A 17,012-nucleotide genomic window follows, 5' to 3' on the forward strand; every position below is an offset into this window, starting at 1 on the left:
CTGCCTCCCAAAGAGTCATCTGCAACCATGAGCTCAACTACCTCATCAGGAAGCTCCCGTCCAAACTGGTGTCCATCAACCAGATCAATGAACCATTCTGATTCTGAGTCAAAAAGGCATCACACTGCTCACAAGGATCAACACCTGTTACGGTGAAAAACCAAGTCGCGGAAACCTGATGAAGACCACGCAAGGCCTTATGAAACCTGTCAACCACCCCCTTTGAATCCAGAACCACAAAGCCTGGAGAAACCACCTCCTTCCGCAAGTAATTAACTGCCACCTGCTTGGCTTTCCGAAAGGTCCCCGTGGAAAGAACATCCTCATCTACAGGAATTTCTTTGTCCCGAATACTACGAGATATCAGAGCATAAGTTACCTGTCCAGTTTCCTCTGATTGACGAACACAAGAACCACCAACATCAGTACTGGAAGGTTCCTGCCAACTGCTACCATCAGCTGGCAAGCTATCCACCATCTGGTCCCAAAAAGCCTGCAACTGCAGCGTATCCACACTTAAGTGGCCATTACCAGACTGCCACTCATCACAAACCTGAGGACCTGGGAGAGAGAGTGCTGAAAGCTTGTAAACTCCATTCTCCACTCCGCCTTCCCAAACCACTTGGCTTGTTGCTTTGTCCCGGAGAGCAACAAAATGCTCATCAAACTCCACCCGTACGCCAGTCTTGCAAACCTGATGCACTGACAACAGATGAAAACCAAGTGACGGAACATACAACACCTGGAAAAAATGCTTCCCCCCTCTGCCAACTATCTCCATCCTGCCCTCACTGTGAACTAGGATAGTGAATGTATCCCCAGTAAGAATGTGACCAGAAAGCCTGCAGAGATCCTGTAAACCGGAACGGAAAGGAGTCATGTGCCTGGAAGCACCACAGTCTAGAATCCACTCCAGAGTATCCGTTGCGGAGAGTCCTCCAATCTCCTCCCTGCCTGAAGAAAATGAAATATCGGTGTCTATCACCTCCAAGTGCACAAAGGCCGTAGTTTTCATGATTGTTGTTGAGGAATCTTCACCCTTCTCGGTCTTCCGCTTGGTACACTGCCTCCAATAGTGGCCTTTCTCGCCACAATCATTACAGGTCCTCTCTGCCTTTAGTTTCTCGCAGTCAGTAACAGACTTCTTATCAGAAGATTTCTCCGACGAAGCCTTCCCTTTGCCCGTGTTACGGCCTTTCGACCGTTGGCCAGTTAAGGCATCCGAATCTCCACCCTGAGGAGGGTTCGTGAATCGTTCCTCCTGGTCCAGGACCATGGGCACAAGCTCCTCCCATGTGATGGTGCTGAGCCTGCCACTTGTAATCAAAGACGAGTAAAATGCTGAGTACTAAGAGGGCAAGTGTGACAGCAACGTTATGGCCATGTCCTCTGACGATATCTCCTTCCCAGCCTGAAGAACTTCCTGCTGAAGAGCCTGCAGCTTGTTAATATGCTCCTGCATCGTCGACGACTTTGCAGGGCTCATAACCCGCATCTGTACTTCCAAGGAAATCCTCTTCATGGGCGATACCCTGTTGTAAAGAGAGGCCAAATGCTGCCATATACCTTTGGCCAGCGTCATATGCTTTACATGATTGATTACCTGCGGTGTGCAGTTGAGAAAGATAAACGAACGGACCCTAGCGTTGACACGATCCCACATCTGTGTCTGAGCCTCCTGGTCCTTTCGGATCGACGGTAACTCCCCTTCCTCTACTTCCGGCCATGGAACCCCAACAACGATGAAATCAGCGAGGTCGTAAGGCTCCAGAACCGATTCCATCATAACCTTCCATATGTCGTAGTTGTTCCCATCCAACTGACGGTCCACCAAGAACGTGGGGAGTGTCGGGATCTTCACATGCCTCTCGGCCATCTCAAACAGATCTGCCATTGCGGGGATGTACACTGAAAAGGGTGGGTGGGTGGGAACAAAGAAGAACTAACACCTGCAAGTGGCTGTCCAGCAAATCAGCCCGCCGTCCTCTTGCTTCTCCTCTTCTCGAACAGTCCCGTACGGTCCACCAATCAGCAACACAACAGTCCCCCTCTTGCTCACACAAATCCCAAGAACTATCTAGAGCCTAGGCTCTGATACCATGTCAGAATGCACAGCGGAGATGTTGACCAGATCTGCGAACACGAGCAAAACGCAGTGGAGAAAATCACAGCACAAGAGAGAGAGAGAGAGAGGTGTGTAACTCTGCTCTATATACACAAGAAGATCCCGGGAATGATACAAAAATGACAAGGGGGCTCGGGGCCATTTTATATGGCCCCCCATCAGCAGTCGGCCTGCTGTAGGGCAGCCGACAGGACACATAGAATCCCCACGACTGAAAATACTCAGTCGGCCAGCAGCAGGGAAGTCCACGACCCATGCAAGTCACTCGGCGACCTCCAGAGACTCCACAGATGCAGTCGGCCACGTTCAAGGTCCTCCTGCCACTACAAGATTGCCTCCCATGCCACAGAAAAATAGGGAAAAATGGGGGAAAAATACGGAGAGTGGGGGGAAAAATGAGAAAACACCTCATAAGGACGGGCACACCCACAACAAAGGCCCTAGTGTATAAAAATAGACTGGAGATGACTTCTAACAGCCTTTTCTCACCATCCATCGTGACGGAAATCATGCAGGTGCATTGTAAAAGTTGATCGGCTACTCCTGGGAGCCTTTCTGACTGCTCGCCGCCTGTTTACAGCTCTTAAAAAGCTGCTGGTCAAAGCACAAAAGAGGGGAGAAACCTGGCCGATTAGAGGGAGAGTCATCTTTTGCTGATTGAAGTCTTCCTCGAATGTGTGTTGCTGCCAGGCGACCCCTTCTGTGGCTTCTGAGAGCTGGTCGACTCCTGCTAACAGCCCTATAAGGCTGGCCGACTAGTTCTATGAGCCAAACAGGAGGAAGATGAAGATACAAAGCTGTCCCGGGCTGATGTAGGAGTGCTATGGGCTGTCCACGGTTGTCCTACATATGCTTTATGCCGGGAATGCTCACGTTGCTGAGAATTATCAGCAAATTCAGTGAATGTTATGATTTCTTGTTTTCATATTGTATTGGAAGAAACAGGTGCTGCCAGTGGTGAACCCTGGGCACCCGCAAAGTTGTATTGGAAGCAGACTCCTTTTTGGTAATCTAACCATAAAGAAGGGGGGGGGAGGGGGCGGGGGGGGGGGTGGGGGGGGGGGTCAGCCCATCTTCTGGCCCCTAGTGTGGTGTACTGTGCAGATTTGTCATCTTGTTTTATCTGGCATGCTTATGTGTATTTTCAGATTTCATGATTGATTAGATTTTCTGTGTTCGGTTGCCCTTCCGTTTACAGTATCTCCAATTCTTTCAAAGATAACATTGTTTTGCCGGTTACTATTCCAAGCTCTAATGCTTTGCAATCACAAATCCTTTGAGCTTCTAATCAAGCCACATCATCTATTCTTTTTTTCAGGGAAAAAGATCCTTCTATTAGTTACTAGAAAACAGCAACGAAAGGCTAAATACAACCACGAAGGGCTAGACACAAACTCACCTCCATGTGCAGGGTGAGGATCACGAACTCAAGGGGTGGAGAAAGATGGCTCTTCTCCTCAAGCTGACCGTTCTATGAGGAGAAGGCTATCTCATACAGGGAGAGGGAGGGAATAACCACACAAGTGGTTTTGAGTGCCAAGTGGGCTCACCACCTCTACCTGTGAGAAAAGAGCTAGGCCGCCAGAGCCTCGAGAAGGCTTCCCGTCACTTCCCCATGCGGTCAAAGCCACCTTGCAACTTCCCCCACTCGCCGCGGAGGGTATGAATGATATCAAGCCAAATGCTCTTGATGCACTCCACAGGTGGACTGTGGATGCCTTCGATGGCTTCGCTCCATCTAGCTCGCAAGACGTGCCAAGCTGCAATGCTGCTACAGATCTCCCATCTGTAGCACGAACACGGGGTCCAATGATCAGTAGATGGGGCTGGGACTCATACTACCTACATGCGAAGGTGAGACCTAAAGGGCTAGCCCCCCACCTTCCTCCTCCAAGGCCATGGCAAACTTAGCCTCAGTGGCCCAAGCGATAGTGCCCCATGAAATGATGCGGGTCGAGGTCCTGTACATCGTGAAAATGCGGAGAAATCGCTACCAAACCCGCCGAGCCTTCAGGCAATCCCAAAGACAATGTCGCTGAGACTACTGAGGGTGGCCACACCTCGGACAAGCAACTAGTCGACCGCCAATGGCCAACCACGTGCCGACCGCCAAACTCCTATGTGCCAGCAACCAAAGAAAGAGGGTGATCTTTCGAGGCTGAAAACTGTCCAACGCCTCTTCCAAAAATCTGAGAGAAAATGTTGTGAGAGGCCCTATGACGGCCACTGTCCTAATGCTGTCAGGGTGCCCTCAACCTCGAGCATCTGAATCCTACAGCCTAGCCGCACGGTGTATGCGAAGAACGGGGTACTCAGTGTCTCCTCCCGGTCAGCAAGATCACGCCAAGTCCACTCCCCCTGGGTCCCACTGGAGGCATGTAACGGGAGGCGGACGCGTGTATTGGAATCATATAAATGTGAACAAGATTCTGAGCACTTAACACTTGAGCATTACAACCACAAAGCTGAAAATGACAGTACACCACATAAAGGGGCCGATGATAGGCTGACCCCCCCCCTTTAGGTTATATTACCAAAAGAGTCTGCAAAGTACAAGATTACGGGTGCCTGGGGATTCACCACCAGCCTGCACCTGATTCTTCCAAATACATCATGAATGAATACATTTCAAACAAGAGAATCTGTAGGTACATCCGCCCTACACACAGGTACATCTGCCCTGCACAAGCCTCTTCACAGGTACATCCGCCCTGCACAAGAGTTTCACAATCCTCACAGGTACTCCACCCTGCACAAGATGTAAATGGATCTTTAGGCCCTGTTTCCACGCGAGAAACTGATCCAGAAACCTGTGTTCTCCGCGAGCAAGTGTTCCCAATGCTTGCCCTAAACACCTGTTACACCAGGAATCCTTGAGACACATCCATGCTCACATATTCCATTGCTGTCCGGCCTGTTTTATGCAATAACCAGTCCAAAACAGCAGCTTTCCATCGCGAGAAATCCACCTGTAAAGGGTCCTACAGCCCTGTGGAGGTCCCTAGAGCTGTCCTGTATTGTCCAAGTTGACTTTGGACACCTGTAACCAGCCCAAAACTCGCAATAACCAGAAAATACAGGTCTGAAATTTACCAACCAGCCCTTTAGAAGAGTGTGGGGATCATTATCCAAGCTTGTGTGAGTCCGGGAAGCAAGCAACCAACCCTGTAGCAACTCCCAAAGCTTCAATCAGCTCTCCAATGTGTTGAATCATGAATAAAACAGCCCAAATGGTCTCTTGAAGGAGGCGCCTTTCTTTAGTGCCACCTATGGGACTTGGTGGGTACACATAATGGCTGACAAGTGTCCCCATAAGGTGTCCAGGTAGGTGTCCAGCCCATAGTGCTCCATTTGTCCTGTTTGTATAAGTTTAGGTCCAACCAAATGGGAAATGGCCATAAGTTGTCCGGACTTCATTAATTTTGGTCCAACCAAATGCGAACGCATTATAAGTTGTCCGGCCACTTATTAATGAGTGTGGACCTGCAAACCAATAAACTTTAGTAGTAAATGAAATAAGCTGTAAATTGAGTGTGGACGCACTTACCACCTACAAAACCCATAAGCCCACAGTTTTAGGCCCAAACAGGAGTGCACACACGCGTCCACAAGGTGCCCGGGCGTCCCCGGTCCCTCGGACTTCACAAGCCAAAATAACAAGCATTGTCCAGGCAGCAAGACAATGTCACACAAAGTAAAATAAAGTTATGGCATGCATCATTTATGCATTGTGCACATGTAAACTTGGAGAACCACCTATCATCATTCTTGTACTTGAAAATATTCCGCCTGCCATCATAACACACCATGTGTGCATGGCCGGAATCCACACGGGCACCGCCCGAAAGTCCACAAATGTCCTGCCATGTCCTTGGACTCATATGCATCCACTCATATGATCCATACACATGCCCAGGTATAATACATACATGCATCCGCATGTTTCTAGGCCTGACACGCATCCGCATGTCCCTAGAATATAGGGATTTGTGACATCCCCCCGGATTCTAATCAGTTGACCGCAACTGAAAAGCCTCCAGATAGGCCTTCAAAAGATCTGGGTAATCCTCGAAGTAGGCCTCATCCATCCATTTCGCATCCAAAGCTGAATAATTCTTGAACTTCACAAGGTACCTACGAACAAGTTTGCCTCCCGCAAGCTTTCGTTCCTTATGAAAAACAATCTGTTCAGGTTGAAGAATCTCTTCCAGCTCATCCACCTCGGGTGGGTCTTCCAAAACCAGCTCAAACGGTGTCGGTCCCACATAAGGCCTCAATAGGCTCACATGAAAAGCATTATGCATGTTCCAATGATCCGGGAGTACAAGCCGAAATGCAACATCATTGATCTTCTCCAAGATCTGAAAAGGTCCATAATACCTGTTGGAAAGTTTAGGGTACTTTCCCTCTTTCCCTGGCCTCTTCCGAAGGCGTGCCTTTTCAAATTTCAGCAAGACCCAATCACCTTGTTTGAATTGTACATCCCTTCTATGCTTATCAGCTGCCTTTTTATTCTTGGTTTGAGACCTCTCTATGGCTGTCCGTACCTGTGCAAATGCAGTATCCAAGTCTCTGACATACTCATCTGCTGCAAAAATCTCATCCTTTGTACGAAGAATGGGTGGTAGTACCACCTTGCCATAGATAATCTCAAAGGGCGCCTTGCCCGTAGAAGTATGTACCGTATTGTTGTAGGCAAACTCCACAAGTGGTAAATACTTCTCCCAATCCGATTTGCGATCGGATACATAAGATTTCAGCAAGTCGAGGACGGCTGAATTTGCTATTTCACTTTGCCCATCTGTCTGTGGATGGTAAGCTGATGAGAAGTTCAGCTTTGTACCCATATTGTCAAACAATGCGCGCCAAAATAAGCTTGTGGTTCTAGGATCTCTATCCCCCACAATAGATTTAGGCATGCCATGGTGTTTGAATATCTGTGCCAAAAACATCCTAGCCATATGATCTGGCTTTATTGTCGGGAATGAAATGTGCCTGCTTGCTAAACCTGTCAATAATGGTCCAAATAGCATCATTTCCCTGTGGCGTCCTTGGCAAATCCATAATGAAATCCATAGCAATGCTTTCCCATGGTTCATTTGGTATAGGCAAAGGCTGAAGCAATCCAGGTGCTTTATGTCGGTCAAACTTGACCTTTTGACATACCATACATTCACGTACATATGCTTCAATATCTTTGCGAATATGTGGCCAAAAGAAATACCTCTCCAAAGCTTGTGCTGTGGCCAAAATGCCTCTATGACCTGCATATGGAGGAGCATGACACTCATCCATAACCTTATGGCGAAGGTTCTTTACCACACACATACGATTTTGCATCATGAGATATCCATCTCTTATGACATAAGATGGGACAGCAATACCCTCTTGCAAATCAGCCCATACATGTGCAAAATCCTCATCCAGATGATAAGTATTACGCATATCCGATAAGTCCTCATGGTATGCAACTGTAATAGCATGAACCTGTGGTCGTCTAGATAAGGCATCCGCCACCACATTCTTTTTCCCTGGAGTGTGTAAAATCTGAAAATGAAACATTGAGAGGAAATTTGCCCATCTCATATGCTTCTCTGAAAGCTTGCTTTGAGTCAAAAAGTATCTCAAACTTTGATGATCAGTTTTGACCATAAAATCAGCCCCTAAAAGATAGTGTTTCCAAATAGTAAGGGCATGAATTACAGCCAACAACTCCTTCTCATAAACCTGTAAGTGAAGCTCTGCATGTTGCAAGCGTCTGCTCTCATAGGCAATGGCATGTCCTTCTTGGTTCAAAACAGCCCCTATGCAGTCCCCACTTGCATCACATTCCACAACAAAAGGTTTGTGCAAATCCGGAATAATGAGTACCGGTCCCGAGATGATTGCACTCTTCAACTTTTGAAAGGCATCTCTCTCTTCTTGTGTCCATTTAAAGATTGCTTTCTTCTTCGTTAAGTCATGTAACGGAGCGGCAATGAAAGCAAAATGCTTGACGAACCTCCTATAGTAAGCACATAAACCAAGGAAGCTCCTCACTTCATGGACTGATTTCAGCTCTGGCCATTCTTGCATGGCTTGTATCTTTGCGGGATCCATGCGCACACCATCCTTTGATACAATGTGACCAAGATAGTGAATCTCTGGGAGGAAGAATTCACTCTTTTTTGCATTTATGTAGAGCTGATTTTGCTTAAGCTCTTTAAACACAATAGCCAGGTGCTCACGATGTTGGGCTTCATTCTTTGAGAATACAATAATGTCATCAAAGAATATACCTGTGAACTTTCTATGTTTTCTGAACACCCTGTCCATCATCCTGATGAAGGTAGCGGGTGCATTTGTAAGGCCAAAAGGCACCACCAAAAACTCATAAAGACCAAAGGCTGTCCTAAATGCAGTCTTGTGTACATCTTGAGGTGCCACTCTCACTTGATGATACCCACTCTTGAGGTCTATTCGGCTGAAACATGCCGAACCTTCAAGCTTGTCCAAGATGTCATCAATGCGCGGAATCGGAAACCGATTCTTGATGGTTATCTTATTGAGGGCACGGTAATCCACACACATCCTGTAAGTACCATCCTTCTTTTGAACAAGAAGTACCGGCGAGCAATATGGCGAGGAACTAGGCCGAATCAAACCCTTTTCCAAAAGTTCATTCACCTGAGCCATAATCTCTTCTTGTTGACTAGCACTCACCCTGTATGGTGGCCTATTAGGTGGAGAGCTACCGGGAATTAGATCTATGCAATGATCTTCCGGCCTCTCTGGTGGCAACCTTGCTGGCAAAGCATTTGCAAAACAATCTTTGAACTCATTCAAAAAGTTAAGCTTGTCTTGATCTAATGCACTAACATCAACACTAGAATGTTCAATGGTATCACGTACAAAAACCAAGTAAGAACAAGCTGATTTCTTTATTGCCTTATTAATTTGTACATGGCTTACAAGAGGTATGGTACTTCCAGTAGTACCAGCATCTATAGAGTGCTCACGGCCTCTATGTACAAAGCTGATTTTCTTCTCTTTGTAAGCCTTAACAGGCTCTAAACGGTGATGCCAGGGCATCCCCAACAAAACATCACAACCTGTAAGAGGAGCCACTAGAAAGCTCTCATAGTCGAGGTAGTCCTGTATTTGTACACGGAGCTTGCCAATGACCGGAGCTACATCAACCTGTTTGCCCTCAAAGGCGGCATCTGCATTCATTTGCATTCCCATGTCTTCCACATTGAGACCTATGGCGGCAGCCATCTGTACGGATATAAAGTTATCTGTGGAAGCATCATCAAAAAGAAACAAAGCGGGCTGATCCTTCAATTTGCCCCAAGCCTTGCATATGACTCTACTCTTGGGCTCATGCCCTGTATTACCCTGCACATCGGGTACAACATTTACAAGAGGCTTTTGCACATTAGGCTCAGCATTCTTAGGATTCTGTGGGCATTTAGGATATATATGATCTTTACTGCCACACTTAAAGCATTTTCCAGCCTTCCTGTACTCTTCCAATTGCTGTTTTGAGAGCCCAAAATTGTGGCGTTTACCCCCCAGCTTCTTTTCGGAGTCATCCTTTGCATCTCGGCCATCTTTGGGAGCATTCTTAGGTGGCTGTCCACCCTTTTTCTGGTCATAACCAGCCCTGAATTTGCTCTTGTTTTGACCTGCAAATGGCTTATTTGTGGGTGCTTTTATGTGCAAGTTCTCCGCAATCATGGCTGAGTGTATAAGCTCTTGTATGGTCTTATTTGGGTACACTCCCAAGCTTTGTTGGATGATGTGATGGAGCCCCGATTCAAACTTTCTCTTCTTCTCGTCCTCTCCAATCTTCATGAAGGGAGTAACCTTGAGAAGGACTTTCCAAAACTTTGCTATGTATGAAGCAACGGACTCTCCCTCATCTTGGGACAGCCAGTCCCACTCCTTGCGTACATCCTTTGCAAAGTTTGGTGGTAAGAATTGATCATAAAACTGAATTTTGAAAGAAGACCAAGTTGGGGCAGCACTTCCATCAAGTATTTTTGCAAGCCACCAATCACTTGCCGTATCCTTGAGATGCATTCCCACATGCCTGAGCATAGACTTTTCCGAAAAGCCTTCATTGCAAAAAGCTATCTCAAACTGTCTAATGAAAGCAAGTGCTTTGGTAGAGTCTATCCGTCCATGAAAGTTTTCAAACTTCACATCCTTGTCACCGGACTTGAACTCTCGAGGCTTCTTCCTTCTATATGCATCCCTATGTACATCCTGTTCATCTGCATGATGATGATGCCGCGATGAAGATTCACGATCCCTCTTCGTTCTCTCTTGAGCCACACTCTCCAAATGAGTGGAAAGCTCAACACGAGAACGGACATGTCTTCTTGGAGCAAAGCGGGAATGAGTAGAGGATCCCTCATCCTTACTCTTCTCTTGACCTGCATCAAGCCTAGCACTAGGGACTCTTGTCCTTTCAGCATTTGGCACTTGCTGTGCTCTTTCTGCTTGTTGTGCATCATATGCATCACCATGGGCAGCCATAAGGGGTGGCTTCTTAAAAGCCAAACTACCATCTGCTTCAGTGTATACATCACCCTTAACCATTAGGTATGCAAGTGCAAGCTCTCGGGGTTTCTCAACATCCATTTCCTTTGCAATTGCTTCAAAAGTGACTTCATGGACCGAAGCTTTTGCCTTCGCAGCCAACACCCTTTGTACATCCGGGTCATTTTTCAATGACCTAAGCTCTTCGGTTTCAGCCCTATAGCGTCGCACTTGACGCCTCAAAGATTCCAAATCAGAATGCATAGTGTCATGAGTACCTACATCTCCATAGACATCATTGCCTGCAGCATCTCTTGCATCCCTTGTACCATGAAATTCACGGTCCTGTGTGTTCTCCACACTGTCAGAAATGTGGCTATCCATGACACTCAAATCAGGTCACCACTTATGATTCCAAGCCTCAGACCGTAGGGGAAAAACTGAGCTCTGATACCAATGTAACGGGAGGCGGACGCGTGTATTGGAATCGTATAAATGTGAACAAGATTCTGAGCACTTAACACTTGAGCATTACAACCACAAAGCTGAAAATGACAGTACACCACATAAAGGGGCCGATGATAGGCTGACCCCCCCCCCTTTAGGTTATATTACCAAAAGAGTCTGCAAAGTACAAGATTACGGGTGCCTGGGGATTCACCACCAGCCTGCACCTGATTCTTCCAAATACATCATGAATGAATACATTTCAAACAAGAGAATCTGTAGGTACATTCGCCCTACACACAGGTACATCCGCCCTGCACAAGCCTCTTCACAGGTACATCCGCCCTGCACAAGAGTTTCACAATCCTCACAGGTACTCCACCCTGCACAAGATGTAAATGGATCTTTAGGCCCTGTTTCCACGCGAGAAACTGATCCAGAAACCTGTGTTCTCCGCGAGCAAGTGTTCCCAATGCTTGCCCTAAACACCTGTTACACCAGGAATCCTTGAGACACATCCATGCTCACATATTCCATTGCTGTCCGGCCTGTTTTATGCAATAACCAGTCCAAAACAGCAGCTTTCCATCGCGAGAAATCCACCTGTAAAGGGTCCTACAGCCCTGTGGAGGTCCCTAGAGCTGTCCTGTATTGTCCAAGTTGACTTTGGACACCTGTAACCAGCCCAAAACTCGCAATAACCAGAAAATATAGGTCTGAAATTTACCAACCAGCCCTTTAGAAGAGTGTGGGGATCATTATCCAAGCTTGTGTGAGTCCGGGAAGCAAGCAACCAACCCTGTAGCAACTCCCAAAGCTTCAATCAGCTCTCCAATGTATTGAATCATGAATAAAACAGCCCAAATGGTCTCTTGAAGGAGGCGCCTTTCTTCAGTGCCACCTATGGGGCTTGGTGGGTACACATAATGGCTGACAAGTGTCCCCATAAGGTGTCCAGGTAGGTGTCCAGCCCATAGTGCTCCATTTGTCCTGTTTGTATAAGTTTAGGTCCAACCAAATGGGAAATGGCCATAAGTTGTCCGGACTTCATTAATTTTGGTCCAACCAAATGCGAACGCATTATAAGTTGTCCGGCCACTTATTAATGAGTGTGGACCTGCAAACCAATAAACTTTAGTAGTAAAGGAAATAAGCTGTAAATTGAGTGTGGACGCACTTACCACCTACAAAACCCATAAGCCCACAGTTTTAGGCCCAAACAGGAGTGCACACACGCGTCCACAAGGTGCCCGGGCGTCCCCGGTCCCTCGGACTTCACAAGCCAAAATAACAAGCATTGTCCAGGCAGCAAGATAATGTCACACAAAGTAAAATAAAGTTATGGCATGCATCATTTATGCATTGTGCACATGTAAACTTGGAGAACCACCTATCATCATTCTTGTACTTGAAAATATTCCGCCTGCCATCATAACACACCATGTGTGCATGGCCGGAATCCACGGGCACCGCCCGAAAGTCCACAAATGTCCTGCCATGTCCTTGGACTCATATGCATCCACTCATATGATCCATACACATGCCCAGGTATAATACATACATGCATCCGCATGTTTCTAGGCCTGACACGCATCCGCATGTCCCTAGAATATAGGGATTTGTGACAGGCGCGTGAGAGGCCAGCTCTCCCAAATCCATAACCGCCAGTCTCTCCTTGGCCACCTTGGCCGGCGGGAGGTCAATGTGCCACTTATGTGCCTGAAATCCGATCACCCTCACCCTCTGTAAGTTGCAACCACTGAAGTCATCCAGAGAAGGCTTTGACTCTCTAATCTGCCATGGGGTCCAATAGAAAAAGTGAGCAAAGCACAGCTCTCGTCCGTGCCATGAACTGCCAAGAGAATATCATGCCTAGAAAACACACCCAACCACTGCGGGGAGTCGGATCTGGGATAGGGGTCAACCACTCCTAAGAAATAGCAGAGTCGATGTCGAGGTTGAGTCTGTCTCTACCCCGGATCCCAGGTAGGCCTCTCTCCTGAGCCTCCGGGGGAAGTTGTCTAAATGCAAGCCAATCTCCGAGGGACCTAGCAGGTCCTATGCTCAACGCTTCCCATGATACATGAGGTCAGGCCTCCAACATGTGGCCACTGGGTAAACGGATCAAAGAGTTCCATATCAAGGGCTGCCTAAGATGCTCCTCCAAGGCTACGAGAGCTGACTGCTGGAGGGTTGGCCTAAGGTGAATCCCAAGCTCAGAGTAGGCTGGCTGCAAATCTGTCCTCAAAAGCTGGGCTAAAGCCGCGGGTCCGCATCACTGCGAAGATCCATCTGGTTCTCTATGGCCAAGGGGCCCCCAAGCTCGGAGTACGGGCTGAAATCTTGTTACATGCACTGAGGTTGATCGTGATAACGCACAACAAGGCCTTCTTTATACCTTTATGTGGTGAGAATCTTTAACATCTGTTGACGTGGCGCTCTATCCGCTTTTCTTTTTGACATCTTGATTGGAGCCATCGAGCCTTGAAGATGGTGTCAAAACTTTACGCCATGCACGAGAGGGCTATCATCACTATGAGAGGGGAAGGGTGATGGTGATGCGAGCCTTGATGACCTACTGTACACACCGGTCGTCTGCTTTACGTGCGTCTATTTTTGCTACCTGCCATCTGCTCTGCACGCCCGTTGTCGATCGTCTGTTCTTGCTACCTGCAATTTGCTATGCACGCCCGCCGTCGACTAAGTGCTTCACCCTTCATCAACCAAGTGCTTCACCCTTCAAGCTGACGGTGCTCCCTTCCCGCATTTATTGGGTCGGTCGTCTGCTCTACACGCCAGCCAGTCGTCGACTGAGTGCTTCACCCTTATCAACCAAGTGCTTCACCCTTCAAGCTGACGGCGCTCCCTTCCTGCATTGATTGGGTCGGTCGTCGAGGAGGAGGAGGTTGGCGTTGACGTGGCACCATATGTGTCCTCTGCGCTAAATCTGGGTCCTCTCCACAAAATCCGAAGGTGGTTCGTTTTCGAAATACGGAGGTGCGTCCGCTGCAAGCATGAACTTCACGCCTGCGTTCCACCTCCAAGTTCACTGGGTCCAGTCCACGTCCACTTTTCGCATCACCTCGCCTGCTGTTTTCCAGGGTCGCCATCACGTCGCCTTGCTGTTCCACGCTTCCGGGTCGCATCGAGCTCTGCACAGTGCAGGTACGTTTCGTCTCCTATGTGTTGCATACACATTGTAGACCTTGCGCTTAAACACACAGTACACATTGCGCGCGCACACACCTACCCCTCACATATAGTGCACGCGCAAAACCTGCTCCTCACATACACTGCACGCGCAAAACCCGCATGGTACATCGCCTTGGTGCATGCGCTCATAGCAGAAAAAAAATAGTTCTTGTTGTTGATAAATTAAGCGCATTGGTTGAGCTCAGATTAAGCACATTGATGGGTGATTACAAGCTAACAGCAGCATATATAGGTGATTAAGAGCACAACACAGACAAAATGAGAGGATTTGGGAGTTTTCAAGGGTACAAACAGAGATGCAGTGGGCTCCAGAGGGCAAACGGCTGCAAACCCACGTGTGGAATGTTGCGGGCTGTGTATGTGTCTCTGTGTTAGGGCGCAGCACAGATAAAACGAGAGGTTGGCGTTGACGTGGAGGAGGAGGTTGGCATTGACGTGGCACCATATGATGTGTCTCTGTGTGAGGGCGCACCACAGACAAAACGAGAGGGTTTGGGAGTTTTCAAGGGATACAAACAGAGATGCAGTGGGCTCCAGAGGGCAAACGGCTGCAAACCCATGTGTGGAATGTTGCAGGCTGTGTATGTGTCTCTGTGTGTGTGTGTGCGCGCGCGTGCGCGTGTGTGCGCGTGTGTCTGTGTGTGTGTGTGTGTGTGTGTGTGTGTGTGTGTTAGAGAGAGAGAGAAGTACAGTCCATTGTAATGTCCTATGTCCAGTTCTATTTGCCTTTGCTACATTGGTCCTCCAGGGATATTTCAGCCTTTATGTCTCAAGCTATGGAGATGTTATAGAGGACAAAAACTGCTGTGAAAGCATTGAGACTGATAAAGATGGAAATGGTGTGCTCTCCTAGGCTGCATGGTAGACTTAATGTCCTCAATATAAGATATCATGTACTTGCAAGGAAGGCGACTATGTTGCATACTTTTTTCCGCCAACAGCCATGGACTTATATGCTAGCATCCATGTGTGTCAACATGAGGACTTGTGCTTATGGTCATTGGATTACTGATCATTGGGAGGTTGTCATTGGGAGATTTGTAGGGAAGATACCTGGCTGTCCTTTCTCTACTGCTCTGATACTTGACTGGAAACAAGTACTTTCTAAGATCAAATGGGCTCCCGATAATTGCTCGGGGACAAACTCAATGAGGAAAGAAAGTATTCATTGGAGTACCATCTTTGACATTCCACTCGCTTTACAGGAACCTGTTCGGGCATACAATCTCATGAAATTGGGAATTAGATACATACATGATATGGTAGATGATCAGGGCTATGTCTTATCTTTTCCTCAGGCCACTACTTCCTATGCATTGGGAATGCATCATAGGTCTATATGGAAGAAAATTGCTGATTTACTACATCCTTTTCTACCTGTTCCTCCTGTGGCTGACACAGACAGGCTTACGGATTAGCAATTGCAACCCTCTGCTACATGCACTCATCCTGTTCCTCTTCCCGCCTTAACCTCCATCAAAGCTTACAAGCTTCTTCAGCCTGCTCCATGGATTCAGCAACATGCTAATTCTCTGTGGCATATAAGGAAGCCCCTCTCATGGTGGCGGAAGAATCTCGGGATGTTATGGAAGTGTAAAATGCCATTGAAACAAAGACTTTTTCTTTGGAGATGTATGACAGGCACATTGTCAGTGGGGGTCACACTTGCTAAACGTCGCATTGCACCATCCACATGTTTAAGATGTCAGGCTCCTTCAGAGACTGTTCTTCATTTGCTTTGGCACTGCCCGTGTTCTAGGATCCTCCTCAGGCGAATTTCAGATTATCTTCGGCTCCGTTTCCCGAGTCACAGATTTGGGAAACATTTCTGGCTTTTTGGCAGATTTATGAGGTCTTTGTCTCAATACTCACTATTTCTCTCTTGGATGAGATATTGGGCTCTTTGGACAATCTGGAGTGAGCATAATTTGGCATACTTGGATCGGCAGATTCACAAGTCATATGAATCTTTCCGAGCCTCATTGCGGCAATCCTTATATGATGCCTGCCATGAGGGTGATATGGATGCTTCTTGCATAGAGCTTTTCTTTTTATGTTTTTGATCTTTGGGATACTCTCCATTTTGGAGACCTCCCATCATGTAAATTTATGAGCATATAAATATACTGCACTGGATATTACCAAAAAAAAAAAGTGTGTGAGAGAGAGAGAGAGAGACGTGTGTGTCCTAGAGGTGTGTGTCTGAGAGAGAGAGAGAGAGAGTGTGTGTGCGTGTGTTGAGATAGTTTTTCCTACCAGAAATGGCAGGTTCTCAGTAAACGGCTACAGGTTAGAGAGAGAAGTTTTTTTCCTGAAAATGGCTACAGGTCATTCCTGAAAATGGCTATAAGTTAGAGACAGGAGGCGGCAGCATACAAAGGCTTGAAGGAGGAGGTTGGGGTTGAAAGAAGAGGGTCACGAGGATGAGGGTTACCTGTGTGAAGGCGATGTACTAGGCGAGCTGTATGTAGCCCTGAAGTTCAGCGTTTTCGAGGACGCTGGGAAAAGTGGGCGTAAAACAGTCAACCTTGGTTACCATTTCGACATGTACGTTGGGAAGCGTTCATCATGAGCTGACCACTGTTGCTGCTTCCAATGGGAACGCCTCCGAGTTGCCCTCCGTTCATGGATCACACAACTGTATAAAATTAGGGCTATTTAATGAAGCCCTTTATTCAATCATCCTCTGTAATTAGGGCTA

The 17,012-nt window shown here is 47.3% G+C and overlaps 1 protein-coding gene across 3 annotated transcripts in view; it reads right to left on the bottom strand.

Moving 5' to 3' along the window:
• LOC147602777 (uncharacterized) overlaps positions 1-17,012 on the bottom strand; it is a 42,552-nt gene that overhangs the window by 25,441 nt on the left and 99 nt on the right. For 2 of the 3 annotated variants that reach the window (XM_086797675.1, XM_086797673.1), the window contains exon 1: positions 16,746-17,012. This exon is cut by the window's right edge. The gene's annotated coding sequence lies outside the window, so the exon portion shown is untranslated. The remainder of the gene's footprint in view (positions 1-16,745) is intronic. The other variant, XM_086797674.1, reaches the window with a different exon arrangement.

Source organism: Cibotium barometz, chromosome 66 (assembly GCF_041138505.1).
Source record: "Cibotium barometz isolate CiBa-2024 chromosome 66, ASM4113850v1, whole genome shotgun sequence".
NCBI classification, from domain to species: Eukaryota; Viridiplantae; Streptophyta; class Polypodiopsida; order Cyatheales; family Cibotiaceae; genus Cibotium; species Cibotium barometz.